This window comes from Oncorhynchus mykiss, chromosome 5, assembly GCF_013265735.2.
Source record: "Oncorhynchus mykiss isolate Arlee chromosome 5, USDA_OmykA_1.1, whole genome shotgun sequence".
NCBI classification, from domain to species: domain Eukaryota; kingdom Metazoa; phylum Chordata; class Actinopteri; order Salmoniformes; family Salmonidae; genus Oncorhynchus; species Oncorhynchus mykiss.
In genome coordinates this window covers 92534854-92549182 of record NC_048569.1, presented here as the reverse complement: position 1 = coordinate 92549182, position 14329 = coordinate 92534854, and the positions used below count along the sequence as shown (strand labels likewise).

Sequence of the window (14329 nt, the reverse complement as noted above, 5' to 3'; positions counted from 1 at the left end):
CTCTGTTGTCAGATAGAGGTAGCAGCACGTCTACTCTGTTGTCAGATAGAGGTAGCAGCAGGTCTACTCTGTTGTCAGGTAGAGGTAGCAGCATGTCTACTCTGTTGTCAGATAGAGGTAGCAGCACGTCTACTCTGTTGTCAGATAGAGGTAGCAGCAGGTCTACTCTGTTGTCAGGTAGAGGTAGCAGCATGTCTACTCTGTTGTCAGATAGAGGTAGCAGCACGTCTACTCTGTTGTCAGATAGAGGTAGCAGCAGGTCTACTCTGTTGTCAGGTAGAGGTAGCAGCATGTCTACTCTGTTGTCAGATAGAGGTAGCAGCACGTCTACTCTGTTGTCAGATAGAGGTAGCAGCAGGTCTACTCTGTTGTCAGGTAGAGGTAGCAGCATGAAGCACGTCTACTCTGTTGTCAGATAGAGGTAGCAGCACGTCTACTCTGTTGTCAGGTAGAGGTAGCAGCACGTCTACTCTGTTGTCAGATAGAGGCAGCAGCACGTCTACTCTGTTGTCAGATAGAGGTAGCAGCACGTCTACTCTGTTGTCAGGTAGAGGTAGCAGCACGTCTACTCTGTTGTCAGATAGAGGCAGCAGCATGTCTACTCTGTTGTCAGATAGAGGTAGCAGCACGTCTACTCTGTTGTCAGAGGTAGCAGCAGGTCTACTCTGTTGTCAGGTAGAGGTAGCAGCATGTCTACTCTGTTGTCAGATAGAGGTAGCAGCATGTCTACTCTGTTGTCAGATAGAGGTAGCAGCATGTCTACTCTGTCGTCAGATAGAGGTAGCAGCATGTCTACTCTGTCGTCAGATAGAGGTAGCAGCATGTCTACTCTGTCGTCAGATATAGGTAGCAGCATGTCTACTCTGTTGTCAGATAGAGGTAGCAGCATGAAGCAGAAAGGAGCTGAGCAGAGCACTTTGCTGCCTGTGCCTGCCGTGTCCTACGACCCATCCCCGAGCCATTACTGTACACGGAATGTAATTAAGGCTGAGTAACCTAATCATACTGGAGTACCAGCACACACACACCCCACACACAGTTTTATCTCTGAAAGACAAAGCTGTACCAACATGCTGTACTTACATAGTGCTCTGCTGAGGGGTAGCTTCTGCCTGGTGAAAGGTGCTTCTCTCTGAGTTAGAGCCTGGTCTCCGCTCTCAGTGTGTGTCGGTGATGGTGTGTGTGTGTGGTAGTGATGACGAGCTCTCTCTAGCGTCTGCTCCACATTGTCTCCTGTGTGTGTGTGTGTGTGTGTGTAGAGATACTACGATCTGTCTCTCCTCCAGCTTGTATCAAAGAGAAACACAACAGATGCTAAAGCACTCTCTCCTCTCCCTCCTCTCTCTTTCCTCTCCCTCTCCCTCCTCCTCTCTCTCTCCTCTCCCTCCTCCCCTCTCTCCTCCTCTCCCTCATCCTCTCTCCCCTCCCCTTTCTCTCTCCTCTCTTCCCTCCCCTCTCTCTCTCCTCTCTTCTCTCCCTCATCCTCTCTCTCCTCTCCCTCCTCCTCTCTCCTCCTCCCCTCTCTCCTCCTCCTCTCTCCCCTCCCCTCTCTCTCTCCTCTCTTCTCTCCCTCATCCTCTCTCCTCCCCCCTCTCTCCTCCTCTCGCTCTCCCCTCCCTCCTCCTCTCTCTCCCTCCCTTCCCCCCCCCCCCCTCTCCATCCTCCTTTATCATTCCTGCAATCACCCCTCCCCTTGATCAAGGCAACTTGCTTCAGGGCTGACAGGCACACACACTTTCTGCTCTGTGTAACGTATATTGAACAGGCTTTCTGAACTGTATACTGCCTAGTACACATCACTACTGCCTAGTACACACCACTACTGCCTAGTACACACCACTTTTTGGAGGACCAAAAAAGCCAATACCGATTAATCGGTCTATTTTTTATTCATTTATTTGTAATAATGACAATTACAACAATACTGAATGAACACTTATTTTAACTTAATATAATACATCAATAAAAATCCATTTAGCCTCAAATAAATAATGAAACATGTTCAATTTGGTTTAAATAATGCAAAAACAAAGTGTTGGAGAAGAAAGTAAAAGTGCAATATGTGCCATGTAAAAAAGCTAACGTTTAAGTTCCTTGCTCAGAACATGAGAACAAATGAAAGCTGGTGGTTCCTTTTAACATGAGACTTCAATATTCCCAGGTAAGAAGTTTTAGGTTGTAGTTATTATAGGAATTATAGGACTATTTATCTCTATACCATTTGTATTTCAAATATCTTTGACTCTTGATGTCCTTATAGGGACTTTAGTATTGCCAGTGTAACAGTATAGCTTCCGTCCCTCTCCTCGCCCCTAACTGGGCTCGAACCAGGAACACATCGACAACAGCCACACTCGAAGCAGCGTTACCCATGCAGAACAACGGGAAACAACTACTCCAAGTTTCAGAGCAAATTACGTTTGAAACGCTATTAGCGCACACCCAGCTAAGTAGCTAGCCATTGCTTGAAGTCATAAACAGCGCTGTGCTTGCGAAGAGCTGCTGGCAAAACGCACGAAAGTGCTGTTTGAATGAATGCTTACGGGCCTGCTGCTGTTTACCATCGCTCAGTCAGACTGCTCTATCAAATCATACACTTAATTATAACATAATTACACACAGAAAGACGAGCCTTAGGTCATTAATATGGTCGAATCCAGAAACTATCATTTCGAAAACAAAACGTTTATTATTTCAGTGAAATACGGAACCGTTCAGTATTTTATCTAACGGATGGCATCCCTAAGTCTAAATATTGCTGTTACATTGCACAACCTTCAATGTTAAGTCATAATTACGTAAAATTCTGGCAAATTAGTACGCAATGAGCCAGGCTGCCCAAACTGCTGCATACACCCTGACTCTGCGTGCAATGAACACCAGAGAAGTGACACAATTTCACCTGGTTAATATTGCCTGCTAAGCTGGAATTATTTTAGCTAAATATGCAGGTTTAAAAATATATACTTGTGTGTATTGATTTTAAGAAAGGCATTGGTGTTTATTGTTAGGTACAGTCGTCCAACGATTCTGCTTTTTTCGCAAATGCGCTTTTGTTAAATCATCCCCCAGCGCTGCATCGCTTATATGCAACGCAGAACACGCTAGATAAACTAGTAATATCATCAACCATAGTGATTATGATTGATTGATTGTTTATTATAAGATAAGTTTAAGGCTAGCTAGCAACTTACCTTGGCTTCTACTGCATTCAGGTAACAGGCAGTCTCCTCGTGGAGTGCAATGAGAGGCAGGTGGTTAGAGCGTTGGACTAGTTAACCGTAAGGTTGCAAGTTCAAACCCCCGAGCTGACAAGGTAAAAATGTGTCATTCTGCCCCTGAACAAGGCAGTTAACCCACCGTTCCTAGGTCATCATTGAAAATAAGAATGTGTTCTTAACTGACTTGCCTAGTTAAATAAAGGTATATAAAAAAAATATATATAAAAAAAAAAATCGGTGCTCAAAAATACTGATTTCCGAATGTTATGAAAAATTGAAATCGGCCCTAATTAATCGCCCATTCCGATTAATCGGTCGACCTCTAGTACACACCACTACAGCCTAGTACACACCACTACTGCCTAGTACACACCACTACTGCCTAGTACACACCACTACAGCCTAGTACACACCACTACTGCCTAGTACACACCACTACAGCCTAGTACACACCACTACTGCCTAGTACACACCACTACAGCCTAGTACACACCACTACAGCCTAGTACACACCACTACTGCCTAGTACACACCACTACTGCCAAGGCCTCTATATTATTATTACACCATACTTTTCCCCCAGCCCATACACGCAGAGAAGACCCCTCACGCTGAACCAAGTCAATTGACACACACACAATGGCTAATTATGTACAAGGGTAATGGGTGGTCTGCAGCCTAGCTCTGGCCTGTATGCTCCTGCCCCAGTTTGGATCTGGGTCCCCTGCCCTGTATAATGGCCCAGGTACACTGACCCCACGCTGGCCCCGGTACACTGGCCCTGGTACACTGGTCCCATGCTGTTCCCGGTACACTGGCCCCACGCTGGCCCTGGTACACTGGCCCCACGCTGGCCCTGGTACACTGGCCCCACGCTGGCCCTGGAATTAGCACAAGTAATAGCGAATTTCCATGGAGGCTACTAGCTAAATATGCTAACAAGCGCAAAGACAGGAAATCCAGCTCATAATGTTATACATGTGTCGGTAAGAGCTACCGAAATGTAATTTTTGGTGACTTTGGACATTTACAAGCGAGTGTGAACAAAATACATTATGCAAATGAACAAAGTTTTGACGCATGCTTGTCTAGAGGAAGAACAGTACTGGGTCTGAAGCAGCATGTATACACGCTGTGTCTGTGTGGAGTCTGGAGTCGCCAGGGCAACAGGCCTGCCTGCTCTGCTCGGAGAAGAGGGGGGAGGAGCAGACAGGCTGAGAACGAAGAGGAGAAAAAACACAAAGGAAATCAAGATAGCAATGGCAGCTACACAAATAACTCATCCAAAGGGCTTTGACTTCTCCAACACGGCAGAAAGATGACACAATACGATGACCCAGAATTCATTTTTTTTTAACAAAGGAAAATAAGATGAAATCGATTGCTGTGTTTTGTAAATGCAGATCTAAAATGGTTCTTATTTTAATTTCTGCTCGGCATCAGACTCATTTTGTGCTTCAGTTGCACTTCTCCACTGGGATGAGAATTCACTAATGGTCTATCAGGTCTATCAGCAGGCTACTAGCTAAATATGCTAACAAGCGCAAAGACAGGAAATCCAGGAAATAATGTTATACATGTGTCGGTAAGAGCTACCGAAATGTAATTTCGGGATGAGAATTCACTAATGGTCTATCAGGTCTATCAGCAGGCTACTAGCTAAATATGCTAACAAGCGCAAATACAGGAAATCCAGCTCATAATGTTATACATGTGTCGGTAAGAGCTACCGAAATGTAATTTTTGGTGACTTTGGACATTTACAAGCGAGTGTGAACAAAATACATTATGCAAATGAACAAAGTTTTGACGCATGCTTGTCTAGAGGAAGAACAGTACTGGGTCTGAAGCAGCATGTATACACGCTGTGTCTGTGTGGAGTCTGGAGTCGCCAGGGCAACAGGCCTGCCTGCTCTGCTCGGAGAAGAGGGGGGAGGAGCAGACAGGCTGAGAACGAAGAGGAGAAAAAACACAAAGGAAATCAAGATAGCAATGGCAGCTACACAAATAACTCATCCAAAGGGCTTTGACTTCTCCAACACGGCAGAAAGATGACACAATACGATGACCCAGAATTCATTTTTTTTTAACAAAGGAAAATAAGATGAAATCGATTGCTGTGTTTTGTAAATGCAGATCTAAAATGGTTCTTATTTTAATTTCTGCTCGGCATCAGACTCATTTTGTGCTTCAGTTGCACTTCTCCACTGGGATGAGAATTCACTAATGGTCTATCAGCAGACAACGCTCTGACTGATGTGTACCGACGTTTCTCTGCTACTGTTCTAGGTGTAGCCTTACTTTTCTCTGGTAAAATTCGAGATGAACTTAAAGGAAAACATTAGGAAATGTAGCTGGCTAAATTCTTTCTATAATAAACATCAGAAATATGATGACCATGCACCGTTTTTGCAAAAATACCTTGCTTTTTCATTGTAAGCTCATTTACGTGTGCGGCTGCCAGCCAAATAGTGTTGCACTGATGAAAATGAAGCTATTTTCTGTTGAATGTGTTGCACTATCCCTGATCACTCTATTGAAGCAAAAGAACACTGTTCACTTTCAATATAAAACACGACCCCTGTCAATACACAGCTGGGACTCACCTGCTCCTGCTTTCTCTTGTTGTGCTAAACAAACACATGACTGGCTCAACTGTTCTGGGGAACTATGGTAAGCTTCATAATGTAAAATAAATCTGTTTTTATCTCCAAACGTATTGTAGGTATTTACTTAAAAAGTAGGCACAAATATATATATATATATATATATATATATATATATATATATATATATATATATATATATATATATATATTTTTTTTTAAACAACAAAGAAATAATTTCAACAGTATTGATGGTATTGAAAAACCATCCCATGGCTATTTCCAAATACACCGGTATACAGTATACACTCTATACCACCCAAGCCTAGTGACAGCCCCCTGGGCTCTGCTCTGGGAGAGGTGGTGACTCCCCCTAGGCTCTGTTCTGGAAGAGGTGGTGACTCCCCCTGGGCTCTGTTCTGGGAGAGGTGGTGACTCCCCCTGGGCTCTGTTCTGGGAGAGATGGTGACTCCACCTGGGCTCTGCTCTGGGAGAGGTGGTGACTCCACCTGGGCTCTGCTCTGGGAGAGGTGGTGACTCAGAACTTTGAGCTTAAAAATGTTGATAAACTATTAGGCTATTTCTTCACATTACAAGTGCAGCAATACACACACGGTAGCCTAATAAGCTGAATAAGCTGAATGTTCCATTAGCGGGAAAATACCATAATCAAAAGTGACCAAAAATGCAATTATGCAATGTAATGCTTTCATTATAAAGGTGCATTTTATGGTGAAAATTATATTCCCGAAACTCACACGCTGCCTATGTATGCCAGTTAGGCTCTACACCCCTCGTAAAGCAGATTAATGTGCTTCATTTTAAGAAGTTGTTTGGCCACTTTAGTTATGAAACAAACCTTATTAAAACACATAGCTCGGCTATGATCGGCTATGGAAAGCCAACTGACATTTACTCCTGAGGTGCTGACTTGCTGCACCCTCGACCACTACTGTGATTATTATTATTGGACCATGCTGGTCATCTATGAACATTTTAACATCTTGGCCATGTTCTGTTATAATCTCCACCCGGCACAGCCAGAAGAGGACTGGCCACCCCTCATAGCCTGGTTCCTCTCTAGGTTTCTTCCTAGGTTCTGGCCTTCCTAGGGAGTTTTTCCTAGCCACCGTGCTTCTACACCTGCATTGCTTGCTGTTTGGGGTTTTAGGCTGGGTTTCTGTACAGCACTGAGACATCAGCTGATGTAAGAAGGGCTATAGAAATACATTTGATTTGATAGCCCTTATGACAATTTATTTGGATTCCTCATGTCTAACTCATTGTTAGAAAAAAGTTTAATCCAAATCGGATGTTAGGTACTATATTTGTTAAATATTATATGAATCCTATGAATAAAAAAAATTGCCAATTTGGGTGCAATCAATTAGCTTAATTTCTCAGAGATCAAATTATATTTCAACAAAATAATGTTGTAGGAATGTTAATCTGATTTGTTTCTAACAACAGAAACAGAAAAATCTGAGAAGAGGGTCAAAATCCTCTTTCTGGTGCATTTTGAGGTGGGACCCTTCTGTACGTAATGTACAGTTGAAGTCATACGTTTACATACACTTAGGTTGGAGTCATTAAAACTTGTTTTTCAACCACTCCACACATTTATTGTTAACCTCTCTAGGGTAGGGGCAGCATTCGGAATTTTGGATGAAAAGCATGCCCAAATTAAACGGCCTGCTACTCGAGCCCAGAAAATATGATATGCATATAACTGGTAGATTTGGATGGAAAACACTCTAAAGTTTCCAAAACTGTTAACATAGTGTCTGTGAGTATAACAGAACTGATTTAGCAGGCGAAAACTTGAGAAAGATCCATTCAGGAAGTAGGTTTTGTAGTTTTCTATTCAATGCCATTACAGTATCCATTGACTTAGGACTAAATTTGCAGTTCCTATGCCTTCCACTAGATGTCAACAGTCTTTAGAAATCGTTTCAGGCTTGTATTCTTATAAATGAGGGAGTAAGACCAGTCTGAACGAGTGGACTCTAACGTGTCGCAGTGTTTTTTCAGGCACATGTGCATTTCTTCTTTACCTTTTATATTGACGACGTTATTGTCCGGTTGAAATATTATAGATAATTTAGGCTAAAAAACAACCTGAGGATTGAATATAAACATCGTTTGACATGTTTCTATGAACTTTACGGATACAATTTAGATTTTTTTGTCTGATTGTTTTGACTGAGTTTGAGCCTGTGGATTACTGAAGAAAACGCGCTAACAAAACGGAGGTTTTTGGATATAAAGAGACTTCATCGAACAAAAGGTACATTTATTGAGTAAATGAATGTCTTCTGATTGCCACCATATGAATATCATCAAAGGTATGGGATTAATTTTATCTCTATTTCTGAGTTTTGTAACACTTCTGCTTGGCTGGTTACTGTGGTTGGTTTAACAAGAAGGTAATCTTTAAACCTATGTACAATATGTTTTGTTTTCTGAATTTTTATAATGAGCATTTCTATAATTGAATTTGTGTCTCTGCAACCTCACTGGATGTTGGCCAGATGGGACACTAGCGTCCCACATACCCTAGAGAGGTTAACAAACTATAGTTTTGGCAAGTCGGTTAGGACATCTACTTTGTGCATGACAAGTAATTTTTCCAACAATTGTTTAAAGACAGATTACTTCACTGTATCATAATTCCAGTGGGTCATAAGTTTACATACACTAAGTTGACTGTGCCTTTAAACAGCTTGGAAAATTCCAGAAAATTATGTCATGGCTTTAGAAGCTTCAGATAGGCTAATTGACATAATTTGAGTCAATTGAAGGTGTACCTGTGGATGTATTTCAAGGCCTACCTTCAAACTCAGTGCCTCTTTGCTTGACATCATGGGAAAATCAAAAGAAATTAGCCAAGACCTCAGAAAGGAAATTGTAGACCCCCACAAGTCTGGTTCATTCTTGGGAGCAATTTCCAAACGCCTGAAGGTACCACGTTCATCTGTACAAACAATAATTCACAAGTATAGACACCATGGGACCACGCAGCCATCATACCGCTCAGGAAGGAGACACGTTCTGTCTCCTAGAGATGAACGTACTTTGGTGAGAAAAGTGCAGATCAATCCCGGAACAACAGCAAAGGACCTTGTGAAGATGTTGGAGGAAACAGATACAAAAGTATCTATATCCACAGTAAAACGAGTCATATCTCAACATTACCTGAAAGGCCGCTCAGCAAGGAAGAAGCCACTGCTCCAAAAAATCCATAAAAAAAACAGACTATGGTTTGCAACTGCACATGGGGACAAAGATCGTACTTTTTGGAGAAATGTCCTCTGGTCTGATGAAACAAAAATAGAACTGTCTGGCCATAATGACCATCGTTATGTTTGTAGGAAAAAGGGGGGTGCTTGCAAGCCGAAGAACACCATCCCAACCGTGAAGCACGGGGGTGGCAGCATCATGTTGTGGCGGTGCTTTGCAGCAGGAGGGACTGGTGCACTTCAAAAAATAGATGCCATCATGAAGATGGAAAATTATGTGGATATATTGAAGCAATATCTCAAGACATCAGTCAGGAAGTTAAAGCTTGGTCGCAAATGGGTCTTCCAAATAGACAATGACCCCAAGCATACTTCCAAAGTTGTGGCAAAATTGCTTAAGGACAACAAAGTAAAGGTAATGGAGTGGCCATCACAAACCCCTGATCTCAATCCCATAGAAAATGTGTGGGCAGAACTGAAAAAGTGTGTGCGAGCAAGGAGGCCTACAAACCTGACTCAGTTACACCAGCTCTGTCAGGAGGAATAGGCCACAATTCACCCAACTTATTGTGGGAAGCTTGTGGAAGGCTACCCGAAACGTTTGACCCAAGTTAAACAATTTAAAGGCAATGCTACCAAATACTAACTGAGCGTATGTAAACTTCTGACCCACTGGGAATGTGATGAAAGGAATAAAACCTGAAATAAACTGGGAATGTGATGAAATAAATAAATAATAATAAAATAATTCTCTATTATTCTGACATTTCACATTCTTAAAATAAAGTGGTGATCCTAACTGACCTGAGACAGGGATTTTTTTTTACTAAGATTAAATATCAGGACTTGTGAAAAACTGAGTTTAAATGCATTCGGCTAAGGTGTACGTAAACCTCCGACTTCAACTGTAAGTGTTACAAATGATGATCTACACGCACACTAACGTGTTCTAAATATGTGCATGTGACAAATAACATGTGATTTGATTTACAGTCCTGTTATAGTTACTTAGTCTGGTTACACCGAGAACAGCACTGCACGGTCCATGTCTTATGATCCACAGAGACTTGTTCATTGGCCCAGCTGAAGCAGCTGTCTCTCCATGTGCTTAATGCAGTGTGTGGGTCTGACCCGCCTGCCGTGCTCAGTCAGGGGAACCAAGAATACACTTCCTACATAGCGGCTGTGTTCCAATCCATCCTTGTCGATTGGGACACAGACCATTACCTCTCATTCTGTCTTCCCTTCAGACTAATTGAAATGAGATGAATGGACACACTGTTGGATTTGACTGTTGACCAAAGTCATCTTTCTAATAAAAGGACAATCATTTGACCTTTAACTGGGTTGTAGTCAAGATCCACTGTTGTTTGAAGTTGGTCGGTGTCAGCCAGCCAGCCAGTCAGCCAGCCAGTCAGCCAGCCAGTCAGTCAGCCAGCCAGCCAGCCAGCCAGTCAGTCAGCCAGCCAAACATTCAGTCAGTCAGCCAGCCAGCCAGTCAAACAGTCAGTCAGTCAGTCAGCCAGCCAGCCAGTCAAACAGTCAGTTAGCCAGCCAAACAGTCAGTCAGTCAGCCAGCCAGCCAGTCAGTCAGCCAGCCAGCCAGTCAGCCAGCCAGCCAGCCAGCCAGTCAGTCAGCCAGCCAAACAGTCAGTCAGTCAGCCAGCCAGCCAGTCAAACAGTCAGTCAGTCAGCCAGTCAGTCAGCCAGCCATCCAAACAGTCAGTCAGCCAGCCAGCCAGTCAAACAGTCAGTTAGCCAGCCAAACAGTCAGTCAGTAAAATCAGTGTGCCACTTACAGATCCCCTGATCCCTCCTGATCCACTCCACACTTTGATCAGGATGACTTAAATGAGCTCAAGGATCTGTGCCTGATGGTTGAAGCTGTGTGTGTGTGTGTGTGTGTGTGTGTGTGTGTGTGTGTGTGTGTGTGTGTGTGTGTGATGGCAGTATGAGTCAGTGTTATGTACACTGGAAGAGCTTAAAAACAGAGAGACAGGCTGAGGTGAGAGATCTGCCTGCTCAGACCATGTTGGTTCAATGTTTGCTATGAGTACCTCTTAGTTGATTTTGTTGGAAATGTTGAGAGTATGTTGATATACTCTCCTAGATGGGTTTGCTTTATCTATCTCCTAGGCCCAGTTTGAACACTCTAGAAATGCTACCTTGTAATTGAATGAATGTTATACATCATTAAGGAGAAGCTGAGCTGGGGCACTAATGGTCTACATGGTCTGGATGTAGAATTGAATGATTGATGGGGAACAGGAACCTGTCCTGAGTAACAATCTATGTTGCTGTGCACAGGAGGAGCATGCAGACAGACAGACAGACAGACAGACAGACAGACAGACAGACAGACAGACAGACAGACAGACAGACAGACAGACAGACACAGACAGTCAGACAGACCAGACCAGACCAGACCAGACCAGACCAGACCAGACCAGACCAGACCAGACCGACCAGACCGACCAGACCGACCAGACAGTAGTTGAAGGGATACATCCAGGTTATAATTAGCATTGATTATAATCCTAAAGCAATGGAAGCCTTCAATGTCACGTCGTCTAAATTGCAGGAACAAAATCATCAATTCATAGTTACTTTGCCTGTAGCTATCACCACGTCAGATATGATTCTGTATGTCAGCGACACCGCTAGCAGCAGGGCAGGAGATTAGCAGTTCTTCCTCTGAGCTTTTTCCCCTTCTGGCTAAAAGGAAACGTTTCAGTCATGTTTGTAATCAGCCAGTCGGTCTCCCCTTCAGAAGACCGGCGAGACGAGAGGGCATATGAGCCTCAAACCCAGTCGCAGCCCCGGCTTCAGCCCCTGAATAGCTCAAGAGAGAACAGTTGTAAGACAACCAGAAGTAGTTGTAAGCGATTACAATTGATTTCATCTTTATACCATGACGAGTTGGCATCAGTGTAGCTGAGACACTATTGTTTGTAAGACAAACAGTTTGAGGAGTGAAGGTTTTCCCCCTGATAGTAATATAATTACTGTAAGGTCTTGTTTAAGACCTGAGCTGCCCAGAGACTGAGCTGGCCAGAGACTGAGCTGCCCAGAGACTGAGCTGCCCAGGGACTGAGCTGCCCAGAGACTGAGCTGCCCAGAGACTGAGCTGCCCAGAGACTGAGCTGCCCAGAGACTGAGCTGCCCAGAGACTGAGCTGCCCAGAGACTGAGCTGGCCAGAGACTGAGCTGGCCAGAGACTGAGCTGCCCAGAGACTGAGCTGCCCAGAGACTGAGCTGCCCAGAGACTGAGCTGCCCAGAGACTGAGCTGCCCAGAGACTGAGCTGCCCAGAGACTGAGCTGCCCAGAGGCTGAGCAGTCTGAGACTGAGCTGCCCAGAGACTGAGCTGCCCAGAGACTGAGCAGTCTGAGACTGAGCTGCCCAGAGACTGAGCTGCCCAGAGACTGAGCTGCCCAGAGACTGAGCTGGCCAGAGACTGAGCTGCCCAGAGACTGAGCTGCCCAGAGACTGAGCTGCCCAGAGACTGAGCTGCCCAGAGACTGAGCTGCCCAGAGACTGAGCTGCCCAGAGACTGAGCAGTCTGAGACTGAGCTGCCCAGAGACTGAGCTGGACAGAGACAGAGCTGCCCAGAGACTGAGCTGCCCGGAGACTGAGCTGGACAGAGACAGAGCTGCCCAGAGACTGAGCTGCCCGGAGACTGAGCTGGACAGAGACAGAGCTGCCCAGAGACTGAGCTGCCCGGAGACTGAGCTGGACAGAGACAGAGCTGCCCAGAGACTGAGCTGCCCAGAGACTGAGCTGCCCAGAGACTGAGCTGCCCAGAGACTGAGCTGCCCAGAGACTGAGCTGCCCAGAGACTGAGCTGGCCAGAGACTGAGCTGCCCAGAGACTGAGCTGCCCAGAGACTGAGCTGCCCAGAGACAGAGCTGCCCAGAGACTGAGCTGCCCAGAGACAGAGCTGCCCAGAGACTGAGCTGCCCAGAGACTGAGCTGGCCAGAGACTGAGCTGCCCAGAGACTGAGCTGCCCAGAGACTGAGCTGCCCAGAGACAGAGCTGCCCAGAGGCTGAGCTGCCCAGAGACAGAGCTGCCCAGAGGCTGAGCTGCCCAGAGACTGAGCTGCCCAGAGACTGAGCTGCCCAGAGACTGAGCTGGACAGAGACAGAGCTGCCCAGAGACTGAGCTGGACAGAGACAGAGCTGCCCGGAGACTGAGCTGGACAGAGACAGAGCTGCCCAGAGACTGAGCTGGCCATTCATTCATCCGATTGGACAACATTTCCCTCACGAAAAACAACATGGAACTGTGCAAAAGATACTATACAACTCACTATACATTGCAGCATGATTTATGCAGTATCTTTTCGGTAACAATGTCCAAGAGGGAGATTTTCGATGGCCTGCCAGTTTGTATTCAAGGAGGGTATGTAACCGCAGCATATTATCAATAAAAGCTTTGATCCAAACTACTGACAGCCTAACCTGGTTTGATCTGAAAGCCTTCATTCTCCTTGTTGATCTGTGGTGGGGAGGTTGAAACCTCTACTAGAGAACTAGTCATTAGTATTAGATCTCCTCCCCCCCCCCCCACTCTCTCCCACCTCCCCCCTCACTCTCTCCCACCTCCCTCCCCATCTCTCCCACCTCCCTCTCGCTGACTGTAATCTGAGTAGTATTAGCCCTCCCATCTCTCCCACCTCCCTCTCTCGCCCCATCTCTCTCTCTCCCCATCTCTCTCTCGCCCCATCTCTCTCTCTCCCCATCTCTCTCTCTCCCCATCTCTCTCTCGCTGACTGTAATCTGAGTAGTATTAGCCCTCCCATCTCTATCCTGCTGCCTGCAGTCTGCCCCTACGCACTGCAGAACACACACACATACACTCTCTCATTTATAGCTGGCCTCCTCCACCTCCTAAGCCTCTCTAGACCTGTACACACAGTGTAGATCCACCATCTATATATAAGTGTAAATACGGTTCATTGGTACCTATCTATTCCCTTTTCTGGAAACTCTACTTGTGTGAAATGAGAATCACTACATCTACTGTTTAGTAGTAGCTAATCTAGATGAACTGAGCTGATGCATGGGGGGAGGGGGGGTGGGGGTGGGGTGGGGTGGGGGGGGGGGGGTGGGGGATTGCTTTCTCTAAAACGGTTTTAGTTACATCCAGTGAAAACTCAAGAGAAAATCCTTGTTTGAGCCCAGGGAGAAGCAGTAAGGTCAGGATGAGCCACAGTCATATATGTATATCCTGGCCTTCTTTAGACTAGTTGAGTATCTGGA

The 14329-nt window shown here is 45.1% G+C and overlaps 1 protein-coding gene across 18 annotated transcripts in view; it reads right to left on the bottom strand.

Annotated features, from left to right (window-relative positions):
- LOC110524815 (discs large homolog 1-like protein) overlaps nt 1-14329 on the bottom strand; it is a 297429-nt gene that overhangs the window by 49051 nt on the left and 234049 nt on the right. The window contains exon 1 of one of the 18 annotated variants that reach the window (XM_036978820.1): nt 1084-1280. The exons of 16 other annotated variants lie outside the window; for them this stretch is intronic. The gene's annotated coding sequence lies outside the window, so the exon portion shown is untranslated. Of the gene's footprint in view, nt 1-1083; nt 1281-14329 lie in introns of those variants that run through there. One more of the 18 variants, XM_036978821.1, reaches the window with a different exon arrangement.